Source organism: Neomonachus schauinslandi, chromosome X (genome assembly GCF_002201575.2).
Source record: "Neomonachus schauinslandi chromosome X, ASM220157v2, whole genome shotgun sequence".
In the NCBI taxonomy this organism is placed as follows: domain Eukaryota; kingdom Metazoa; phylum Chordata; class Mammalia; order Carnivora; family Phocidae; genus Neomonachus; species Neomonachus schauinslandi.
In genome coordinates, this window is record NC_058419.1 from 140147 (window position 1) to 150160 (window position 10014).

At 36.6% G+C, this 10014-nt stretch overlaps 1 pseudogene; it reads right to left on the bottom strand.

The window, feature by feature from the left end:
* Positions 1-2684, bottom strand: part of LOC110574390 — a 73329-nt pseudogene extending 70645 nt beyond the window's left edge.
* Positions 2685-10014: the final 7330 nt, after the last annotated feature.

A 10014-nucleotide genomic window follows, 5' to 3' on the forward strand; every position in this document is an offset into this window, starting at 1 on the left:
CTTTGGGGGTGGAGAACTGAGGAGGGGAGGATTAGTCAGGAAAACCTCTCCAGAAATTTGTATAGGGGTCTTCATAAGTCTTTGGTTAAACATCAATCCACACATGTATATGATGAAACCCCCACAACACAAATCAAATAACAACTACCCAGAGCTCACACAGAACTGAGAGCTATGTGAGTTCCGACCAACCAGAGTAAAAATACCTCTGATAAATGTTAGACATTCAGTAGAAACCCCAAAAAGAGTCACACCTTAGTAAATTAGCCATAAAGAAAAAGCTATCTAGACTTTCTCTGGCAGAACTTAAAAAAAGAAATCTCAAGAAATCACCTTGACACAAAAGTTTATCAAACTTTAACACTCTTTAAAAAAGACAATGAAGTCCATTGTTCAAAAATATTCTCATAGTCAATGAAAAATTATTAGGCATGCAAATGTTACTCATACCAGGAGGAAAATTGTAGAATAGAAACAGTCACAGAAATATTCGAGATAATGTAATCAGTAGGCAAATACCTTAAACAAGTATGATAAATATTATAATATGCTCAATAGTTTGAAGAAAAACATGCATACATAGCACCTGGGTGGTTCAGTTGGTTAAGTGTCTGCCTTCAGCTTGGGTCATGATCCCTCTGTCCTTCCTTCCACTCGTTCTCTCAATCTCTCTCTATTTCTCTCTCTCAAATAAATAAATAAAAATCTAAAAAAAAAGAAAAACATGCATACAATGAAAATCACAATGAGACAGGACTAACACACCGATTAGAGTAGCTAAAAAATTTTTTTAAGTAACAGTACCAGGTGCTGATGCAGATTTGGAGCAATTGAAATTCTGACATATTCCTGGTGAGTGATGGTACAGCCACTTTGGAAAACAGTTTGAAATTTTCTTATAAAGTTAAACATACATTTCTTATTATATGACCTAAGAATCACATTAATAAGTATTTGCTCACTAGAAATAAAAACATATTATTTACGTAAATACCTGCATATGGATATGGAGAGCAACTTTATTCAATTGCCGAAAATTGGGAACAATTAAAATGTCCTTCAAATTGCAAGTGAATACAGTAGAAACAAACTAGTAAAACATACAAAAACATAGATGAATCTCAAATATATTATGTCAAGTTAAAGAAGCCAGACTCAAAAGCCTACATACTGCATGATTCTGTTTATATGACATTCATGAAACTCTTAACTATAGAGACAGAAATCGAACCAGTGGTTGCCAGCGTCTGGAGATGCAGACATGAGTTACCTACAAAGGATTTGCATGAAAGAATTTTAGGGGTATCCTGATTATGGTGGTGGTTATGCAGTTCAATATCCTGATCATGGTGGTGGTTATACAGTTTGATGCAATTGTCAAAACTCAAAGAATTGTACATCAAAAAGCATAAATTGAGCTTTATAGATTAAAAATAAATTTTAATTGTTTAGAAATACTAATAATGTATTTTGGAATTATAGTCTATGACAACAATAACGCTAATGATGGGAGGAGGATAATGGAAGTTTGTTGTTGTAAAGTTCTTATCCTGAACCTGAAAGTGTAATGCATTTGAAGGCAGACTGATAAGTCAAAGATGTATATTGTCAACCCTAGGGCAAATGGTTAAAAAAAAAATTAAGAGGTAAAGCTAATAAGGCAATGAAGGAAATAAATTGCAAAACAATAAAAATAACCTCTCAACACAAAAGAAGGAGAAAAAGACAAAAAGGGATAAATAATTGATAGAACAAATTAAAAACAAAGAGTGAGAATGTAGAATTACATCAACCACATTATTACATTAAATGTAAATGGCTTAAAAAATACAATTAAAAAAATATTACAATAAAATACCTATATATGCCTATATAAGAAACTATATGTGCCTACAAGAAAACAACCTTAGATCTAAAGCCATAGGTTAAAAGGATATAGAAAAATTCACTATGCAAATACTATACAAAAGAAAGATTGAGTAGCTATATTAGTATCAGATGAAGTAGACTTCAAAATGAGATATATTATCAGGGATGAACAGGATACCACATAATGGTAAAGGAGTCAATTCTGCAAGAAGACATAACAATCTTAACTGTGTATATGACTAAAAACAGACATTGAATATACATAAAGCAAACTCTGACATAAATGAGAGGAGAAATATAGTACAATTAGAATTGGAAATATCAACATACTTCTTTCAGTAATTGATAAAATAGGCACACAGGAAATCAGTAAGGATAAAGAAGACTTGAACAACACTAAACACTAATAATGGTTCAATTAACATTTATAAAACACTTCATCCCAAAACAGCAAAAAAAAAAAATCAATGATCTAGGGCAGGACTTCCAGAAATTCTGAGTGAGGACGTGGGCAAGTCCACTTCACCAAAAAAAAACCCCAATAAAACTAGAAAAAGTTTCAAAAACTAAGATTACAGAAATCTGTAAACTAGCCAAACGTGTAAAACAAATTGAGAAGAGTCTATTCAAGAAAAACTACTAAACCTCAATAAGAATGATGAAAGTTTGTGTCATTTTAGTCTGGAACTGCTCCTATACCCACCTCCAGCTCCATGCCATGGTAATTCTCCAGAGATGAGGTAAGTCATAAGGACCAGCAACTTCACTGCTGGAGGAAGTGGTCCTGAGTTAGAGTTGGGCATAGAAAAAGCCATGACTGGTATTGTTGAAAACAAGAACAACCTCAATGACAAACTAACAGGAAAGGCCAGCATAACAGCTAGCTCGAGATCTTGATACTGGTTGTGGCAAGCAACAGACAAGCAAATCAGCCAGAAACTTAATGTGATTTTTTTTGTATATGACATCAAAAGCACAAGCAACATAAGCAAGGAGAGATAAGTGGGATTGTGTCAAACTAAAAATCTGTACAGCAAAGGAAACCATCAACAGAGTGAAAGACAGCCTATGGAATGGAGAAAATATTTGCAAACTATTCATTTGATAAAGGTTAAAATCCAAAATACATAAGGAACTCACTACTCAATAGCAAAAAAACAAAACAAGACAAAACAAAACAATAAAGCCCCCAAATAACCTGATTAAGAAATGGGCAGAGGACCTAAATAGACATTTCTCCCAAGAAAACATAAAAATGTCCAAAAAGTATATGAAAAAGCATTTAACATCACTAATCATCAGGAAAATACAAATCAAAACTACAATGAAGTATCACCTCACACCTGTTAGAATGTCCATTATCAAAATCATGAAAGATAATAAACGTTGATCAACTGTGCAGAATTGGGAACCTTTGTATATTGTTGGTGGAAATGTAAATTGGTACAGCCACTATGGAAACAGTATGGAGGTTCCTCAAAAAAATTAAAAATGGAACTACCATAAGATCCAGGAATCTCACTTCTGGGTACATATCTGAAGGAAATGAAATCAGTATCTCAAAGAGATATTTGCACTCCCATGTTTATTGCAGTGTTATTCATATAGTAGCCAAGATATGGAAACAACTTAAGTGTCCATTGGTGGATTAATGGATAAAGAAAATTTATATATATATATATATATATATATATATATGAATATTAGTCACCCTTAAAAAAGAAGGAAATTTTGCCATTTGTGACAACATTGATGAATCTGGAGGTCCTTATGCTAAGTAAAGTAAGCCAGACACAGAAAGACAAATACTGCCTGATCTCATAGGTGGAATATAAAAAAGTCAAACTCATATAAGCAGGTAGTAAAATGGTAATTGCCAGATGCTGGTAGGTGGAGGAAATGGGGAATTTGAAGGGTACAAAGTTTCAGTTATGTGGTATGAATAAGTTCTAGAGCTCTAATGTATAACAATGTAAGTTAATACTATATTGTGTACTTGAAATTGCTGAGACTAGATCTCAGGTGCTCCCACCACACACACACACACACACACACACACACACACACACACACACACGTACACACACACAATGTGAGGTCACCAGTCAGAATGGCTAAAATTAAAAACTCAGGAAACAACAGATGTTGGCAAGGATGTGGAAAAAGGGGAAACCTCTTACACTGTTTCTAGGAATGCAAACTGGTGCAACCACTCTGGAAGACAGTATGAAATTTCCTCAAAAAGTTAAAAATAGAACTACCCTACAACCCAAGAATTGCACTATTAGGTATTTATCCAAAGGATACAAACATACTGATTTGAAGGGGCACATGCTCCCCAATGTATAGCAGCAATGTCCACAATAGCCAAAATATGGAAAGAGCCCAGATGTCCACTGACAGATGAATGGATAAAGAAGATGCGGTATATTTATTTATTTATTTATTTTTATTCTTATGTTAATCCCCATACATTACATCATTAGTTTTAGATGAAGTGTTCCATGATTCATTGTTTGTGCATAACACCCAGTGCTCCATGCAGAATGTGCCCTCCTCAATACCCACCACCAGGCTAACCCATCCTCCCACCCCCCTCCCCTCTAGAACCCTCAGTTTGTTTTTCAGAGTCCATCGTCTCTCATGGTTCGTCTACCCCTCCGATTTCCCCCGCTTCATTCTTCCCCTCCCGCTACCTTCTTCTTCTTCTTTTTTTTTTTCCCTTAACATATATTGCATTATTTGTTTCAGAGGTACAGATCTGAGATTCAACAGTCTTGCACAATTCACAGCGCTTACCAGAGCACATACCCTCCCCAGTGTCTATCACCCAGTCACCCCATCCCTCCCACCCCACCCCCCACTCCAGCAACCCTCAGTTTGTTTCCTGCAATTAAGAATTCCTCATATCAGTGAGGTCATATGATACATGTCTTTCTCTGTTTGACTTATTTCGCTCAACATAATACCCTCCAGTTCCATCCACGTCATTGCAAATGGCAAGATCTCATTCCTTTTGATGGCTGCATAATATTCCATTGTGTATATATACCACATCTTCTTTATCCATTCATCTGTCGATGGAAGAAGATGTGGTATATTTATACAATGGAATATTACTCAGCCATCAAAAAGAATGACATTTTGCCATTTGCAATGATGTGGATGGAACTAGAGGGTATTATGCTAAACAAAATAAGTCAGTCAGAGAAAGACAAAGATATGATTTCACTCATGTGGAATTTAAGAAACAAAAGAGATGAACATAGGGGAAGGGGAGGAAAAATAAGATGAAAACAGAGAAAGAGACAGACCATAAGAGACTCTTAACTATAGGAAACAAACTGAGGGTTACTGGAGGGGAGAGGTGGGGGGATGGGGTAACTGGGTGATGGGCATTGAGGAGGGCACTTAATTGTAATGAGCACTGGGTGTTATATGCAACTGATGAACCACTAAATCACCTCTGAAACTAATAATACACTATATGTTAATTAAATTGAATTTAAATAAAAAAAACTATGTGAGGTGATGGCTATGTTAATTAGCTTGACTGTGGTACTAATGTCACAATATATGCATATATCAAAACATTACATTGTCTACACTGAATTATACAATTTTTATTCATCAATTGTACCTCAATAAATCTAGAAAAAACCTTGTTAACTGTATTGCCTTATACAAATCACTTAACTTTCCAAAGCCTCAGTTTCCATATCTGTTGTCAATAGTGATAAAAAATCTATATCATAAAGTTGTTATGAAAATTAGATTTTATACTTGCAACATAGAGGATTCTTGACAATTGGTATGTATTATTTTTATACCATAGTTATTTCCAAACATACATTTATAGAAATACTTTAAAGAGGCCCGGTAAACCTGCCTTTGTTAGTAATTGGAGTAATTTGTTAGTAATTGGAACTCTTACCAGTAGAAGTCTCTTTCTTTGCTCTAATTACAATAGTCATCACTTTAAAGGAAAGATTCTATTAGTGTTCTGCATTTCTCCAGTGTATACTTTCTGCCAGAGAGAGATCATACACCCACACAATTTCAACCAACACTTTTTATGAAGAGAATACTCAAATCTTAATCTCCCTGGAGTCTAGGCTGCATTGTGAACGAAGTGAAGTCATATATGGGAGAATAAACAGCAACCACTAGAAAGTGCTGAAGGGGAAGCAGTGTAATTTCAGGGTGTTAGTTCCAGAAGTGGAAAAATAAAATAGAAGGGCAAGGGAAGAGTTTTGGGAGAGAACACAGTGGAATAATACATAAAGCAATGTGTGGCACACAGGCACATTTGTCAATATTTGTTGACTTTGATAAATATTGCCCATATGATTTCACTCATATGTGAAATTTAAGAAACAAAACAAACGATCATGGGGGAAAAAAGAGAGAGACCAACCAAGAAACAGACTTAAATATAGAGAACATACTGATGATTACCAGAGGGGAGATAGGTGGGGGATGGGTGAAATAAGTGATGGAGATTAAGATGGGCACTTGTGATGAGCAGTGGGTATTGTATGGAATTGTTTAATCACTATATTGCACACTAGAATTTAATATTACACTATATGTCCACCAACTGGAATGAAAATTAAAACTTAAAATAAGAATTTGTAGTATTTCTGAAAATGGGTGCAAAGATAGAGATTGAAAAAGAAGGACCAATTGAATATCCAGGTGAGAGTATTTATAGTGTCAATTTCCCTCTTTACTTCAGCCAGAATATGGTTGCCATGTTTATGCTCAAACCAACAGAAGTCTGAGGTTTTATTCTCTGGAGAGGTTTCTGAACTGCAGAATACAAGGCATATACACTCACCCTCACCCTAACCCTAGCTCTAAACCTAATCTGAACCCAAACCTTAACTATAACCATAACCATAACCACTAACCCTTAACCCCTGAACCTAGCCCTACCATAACCCTAACCCTAAACTTATCCCTCTGCAGAGGTCTCTGAACTGCAGGAAATAGGCACATACCATCACCCTGGCCCCAACCCTAACCCTAACCTGTGTTCTTCCCCTAAACCAAACCCTAATCCTGGATCCGAGAGGGAAAAAAAAAAGATCTGGCATATATACAAAGGAATATTACTCAGCCATAAAAAAGAATGAAATCTTGCCATGAGCAATGACACGGATGAGGCTAGAAAGCATTATTTTAAATGAAAACCTAATCCTAACCCTAACCCCTAACCCTAAATCTAATCCTAAATTTATCTGTCTGGGGAGGTATCTGAACTGTAGGATAATAGGCATATACCCTCACAGTAGCCCAAATCCTAACCCAAACCATTATTCTGGCCCTAAATCGAACCCTAATCCTAGACCTGAAGGGGAACAAAAATTGGTATATATGTACAATGGAATATTACTCAGCCACAAAAAAGAACGAAATCTTGCCATTTACAATGACGTGGATGGAGCTAGAGAGTATTATTCTAAGTGAAATAAGTCAGTCAGAGAAAGATAAATATGATTTCACACATATGTGGAATTTGAGAAGCAAAACCCATGAACAGATGGAAGAAAAAAAAAAAGGAACAGAGAGGCCAACCAAGAAACAGACTTTTAACTTTAGAGAACACACTGATGGTTACCAAAGGGAGGTGGGGGGTGAGTTACATAGGTGATCAGGACTAAGGAGGGCACTTGTTGTGATGAGTACCCAGTGTTGTATGGAAGTGTTCAATCACTAAGTTATACGCCAGAAACTAATATTACACTGTATGTTAACTAACTGGAATTCAAATAAAAACTTTAAAAAAATTAAAAAATAACCTTATAAAAATAAAAAAAGAAAGGCTGCTCCAACTTAACTACCATGATATCCATTTATTTATTCATTCAACAATAAAATATAATAATGAGGTAGTAAGAAATCCTATGGGGGGGAAATGAAGCGAAATGAGGATAGAATGGTGAGCAATGCCGATTTAAGATGGTCAGGGAAGTCCTCCTTGAGGAAGTGAGATTTGAGTGGACTCCTGATTTAAGCGAGGGACTGGGCCATATAGATACCAGGAGAAAAGTAGGGCTTTATAACCATGATAGAAATTATGAATCTGATTCTAAGTGAATGGGACGATCACTGGAGGATTTTATGCAGGAGAATGACAAGATCCAGCCTTCAGTTTTAGAACAATCACTCTGATTTCTCTGTTGGGATTAGACTTTGGGGGAGGGGTCAAGAGTAGAATCAAGGAGCTGCCGCAGTTATCAAGGGAGGAGATAAGGGTGGATGAGACCAGGTAGTAGCAGTGATAATAGAGAGAAGTGGTCAAATTCTGGATTTATTTTGAGGGTAGAGCTAACAGGATTTGTTGGACAACTGATATGAGGAAAAGGTAGGAGTCAAGGATACCTCAAAATGGTTGGCTTGAGTCATTGGGAGAATGGAGTCATAATTTACCGAGATGGGGGAAACTGAGAGAGAAGCAATTTTCAAGAGTATAGAAATCATTTATCGCCTAAATATGTTGTTTTATATTATTATTAAACTTTTAAGTGGAGATTTTAAGAAAACAGTCTGGAATTCGGGGGAGAGCTCAGGGCTAGAGATATAAATTTGGGAGCTGTGAGTATATAAAAATGGTGCTTAGATGCAGGAGACTAGATGAGATCACCAAGAAAGTGAGTGTAGATAGAGAAGAGAAGAAGATTAAGAACTGAAATTTTTGGCACTCTAATATTTAGAGTTCAGAGAGATGAAGAAGAACCATAAAAGGACTTGGAAAAGGAGAGATCATTGAGGCAGGAAGAAGACTAGGAGGGTGTCATTGCGGGATGACAAGTAAAGAATATATTTCAAGAAGGAGGGTGTGTTGAACGTCTTTTATGCCCCCCGTCACATGCTCCTGGACCACCTTTTTCAGGACATCGCTGTAGCAGCTGTATGCAGGGGTAAGTTGATGCTACCTCATTCAGCTGTTTCTTATACTATTTCTTCCTGCCTTGTGGCTTCTCTGCTATCACCAGGTAGAACAACTGCGGGGGCCTGCTCAGTGATTCTAGTTCACGAACAAACCTACAAGTGCCAGTGAGTTAATACTCTCTCAGATTACCCTTGGTCAATGGGAGATAAAATATGATGGATAAACACTCCTCTATTTTATGTCTGATGGAGAATTCTAAAGCTCATCTATACAGTTCCAAAGGGAGTCCTCAGTGGGAATAATTCACAGTTGCCTACAGTGGTAAACAGATTAATAACATACCCTTGAATTGATGGTGCCTCCTTTCCTGATTCATTCTTCTCGGTCCCCTTTCCTGTTTCCTGAATCAGTCCCTCAAATAAACTAACTGCATGCAAGTCCTTATCTCAGGCTCTGCTAGGCTTTTTGGGGAATGTAAGTTAGGATAGAGGGCATGATCAGCTGGGACAAGTGCTGCTGACAAGTTGAGTAAGATGAAGACTGAGAATTTACCATTGGATTTAGAAAGGTAGAATCATTGGTGACATCAATAAAAGCCATTTCAGTGGAGGACTGGTTCAAAAAGCCTGGCTGGAGAAGGTTTGGGAGAGAATGCCTCTATTTTCTAAATGATACGTGGCAACGTCATAAACAGAGTGAAGGTATGAAGGAGGTGGTGGTATTTGACATGTGATGAGAGAAGTATGAGATAGCCTTTTTGAAATTTGGAAAATAAACTGAAGAGAGAAATAAAGTAGAAATGTCTGGTGGCACTGTGGGCTCACTTGAAATCTGTGGTTGTGTATTTTTCTCCAACCACATTCCTCTCTTTAGATGAAAATGTGGAACAAGTGGTTTTAATGAACTTAGGTTTAGATTTTTTTAAAGCAAGTGTGCTAGGGAGAAAAAAGGTGAAAGGTGCTATGATGGACCAGGAAATGCAAGCTGGGTAAGAAGGGCTTTAGAAAGGGGGGCAGGAGGAGATCAATTTTGGATGGTGTTTGAGGATAATAGGAGCAATGGGCCAACACTGAAATTATCCAGAACTCTTTTTATGCAATGATTCTATCAAAGTTAGCTGATTAAGCATACTCTTACATATTATATCCAAGTTATTTCAGGATAAGTTCTCAGAATATAAGAAGGCACTATTAAATATTCTGGGAAACAGGTATCAACTGAGACTGTCCCAGGCAAATGGGGACGTC